Here is a 2,707-nt window from a genome sequence, read left to right as displayed (position 1 = left end):
CTCTCTCTCTCTCTCTCTCTCTCTTGTTTGGACGACGATAGCGGAAATACGGCGGCCAACCAATATCCTGGCCGAAACGAACAGGAGGCCAAAAGCTTTTAACTTGGCCAGACGCGGAAACGCGTTGCGAAACGAGATTTCATCGTTCGGTTACTCTCGTGTCGGCAGTCCGCGCGAGACTACGTCGATAAGTAAACAAATGGAAAGGGAGACAGATGTTCTCCATTTAGCAATCCCGATAAATGGAACGGCTCTATAATGGATCGAATTGTTACTTTAGAAACGTATCGCCTAGCGAGAGAAAGAGCCGCGACAGATCCACGTATGTACGAGGTAAAAGCAATAGTCGTCCAATCGTAAGATTGACATCAAAAGGTGATTGTATATTTTTATATCTGTTTTCATACATCGCGCGTATATTTTTATATTTATCGATATATATATTCTTGCATGATGTATGAAAATATAAACGGATATGTTTTTATACGTTGCGCGTACATCTCAAATATATTTTTGTATATTCCAGCTAATATATATATTTATACGTTGCTGCATAACGTGAACAGCGTAAATACGTACAAAGTAAATACAAATGAAGTAAATATAATTTTAAGTTAAAATTAAAATAATTGAAAAATGTTATAAAAGATAAATTTTATAACATTTTAATATTTTCTAAATATCTTCTCTCAAATTTTGGCCAAAAATTTATATTTTCAAAATCGTTACAAAATCGATGAAATAAATTAATCAGGACAAGAAATGAAATTTTGGTCAAACTTTCGAGTAAAATTAAAAGAAGAGATGACATACGTGTTTTATAATTCTACGATGTCCTTCAATTTCTGAATACACGTTCAAAAGCATGATCCGTATATCCGACAAGGGGCAGAACGAGTATGGAGGATTCTGATCCATCGACGGGAATTAATTCGGCAACACATTTCTTCTTTTCGATTCTTCGTTTCCGCGCGGTTTACATCGCAAAGTTGAACGACGGTTGAAAATCAACGGTCGTTCGATTGAATCTCGATGGTGGCGCCGCGCACGGATATTTGTCGAGCGTCGATGCTTCGAAACAATGAAACGTGGTACGGTCGAATCGACCTCGCTGGTAACCGCAACCACGGGCGTGAAAAGATAGATAGCTCGCGCTACGGTAGAATTTCGCTATTTCGTTGAAAACGCGGCAAGTTAAGTTGGAAGAACAAAACGAAGAATCCGCTGATAAACGACGACGATGAAATTTAACGAAATCCGGACGCGCGTGGATTGGCAACGCGATGAATTTAGAAGGGGACGCTCGATAAATATTCACAAGCCAGATTTCAAACTTTTCACCCGCGAGAGTAATGAATCTGAGAATACCGGAGGTGTAAAGTCGAAACCACGATCGATGCAGCACCACGTAGATATATTATATAGCTTTAAGACGAACAAAGGCTGGGAAACTGTTTTGTTTTATTAAGATGCAAAATCATGGATGTTGCGTCGCTGTGTTGGTGTTTTCATTGATGCGAGAAGAAAGAAAGAGAGAGAGAGAAAGAGAAAGAGAACGTCGCGGCGGATGAATTTGGGAGTAGGGAAGGTCGGTAAATATTCAAAGCTCGGATTCAAAAGTTTGACGGGAACGGGCGGAGCAAAGTTCGGTTGGGCTCGAGGATCCTCCGCATTAATGGCACAGTCTGTCAACGGTGTTTTATACGAGAGCCTATGTCTACTTTGCATACACGATTCGGACGTTCGTTCGTTCGTGACTGCACGCCACGACTCCACGATTTATTAGTCCACAAACTTTCCACGGAACTTTCCTCCTCCTCCCCCTTCTCCTTCCTATCTTTACGAATATTTTTTTTCTTTTTCACGGATAAAACGGATTTTTCGTGTCGGATCGAAATCGAGCAGGACGTGAAAATTTCGTCCTCGATTGAGATCTTTAGATCTCGATTACGAAGAGGACGAAGAAAATCGGTTAACCGCAGAGGGGAAAGAAAGATTTCGGCGCGATGACGAAGATGAATGTTCTCGGGGCCACGTAACGAAGCGTAGAAATCTGCGATACCGGAGGAGGAAGGGGGGATAGGAGCTCGAGACAAATCGCTTTTTAACTCGACGACCCGTTGCGCCCCGCCGCGAACAACATCCTAATTGGTTTCAACGCGAGGATCCCAAATCCCTAACGCAAATTTCATCATCGAAACGAACGAAATCTCGATTAACGAAAATCGAGGAAAGACGGAAAGGGACGAATTTCTTTCTTCCTTTCTTTTCTGTGGAGAAGAGGAAATTTATATAAATTATTATTCCTTCGAGATAATAAGATGGAATTTCAATTAATCAAAATACTCGTCCGGAATGGAAGAAATTCTGAAGAAAAAAACTGCCGAAACGTTGTTGTCGAGGAGGATTCGGGAGCGGTAAAAACAAGGCGGTGCCCGATTTCCGATTTGGTGTGGATCGATGGACGAGGTTTCGATCACCGGTGAACGTTCCATCAGCGGCGAATCGGTCGAACAAAAAACGAGCTGGTTGCATCGAGCGACGCGGTTATCGGAATTTCATTATCGGAGCTCGACCGATTACCGCCTACCAACGAAAATACTCCGATAACTTCTAATAACAAGCCGCTTCGATAATTGTCCTACCGATCCGGCCTATATTAATTATCGGCACGTGGAAAATTCTATCCTAACCTACTCCACGCACG

At 42.0% G+C, this 2,707-nt stretch overlaps 1 protein-coding gene across 9 annotated transcripts in view; it reads right to left on the bottom strand.

Annotated features, from left to right (window-relative positions):
- The window catches only part of LOC102675860 (protein turtle), a 53,539-nt gene that overhangs the window by 22,937 nt on the left and 27,895 nt on the right, over positions 1-2,707 (bottom strand). The window lies entirely within an intron of this gene.

Source organism: Apis dorsata, unplaced genomic scaffold (assembly GCF_000469605.1).
Source record: "Apis dorsata unplaced genomic scaffold, Apis dorsata 1.3 scaffold_92, whole genome shotgun sequence".
Classification (NCBI taxonomy): Eukaryota; Metazoa; Arthropoda; class Insecta; order Hymenoptera; family Apidae; genus Apis; species Apis dorsata.
This window is presented reverse-complemented; position numbering and strand designations above follow the sequence as displayed.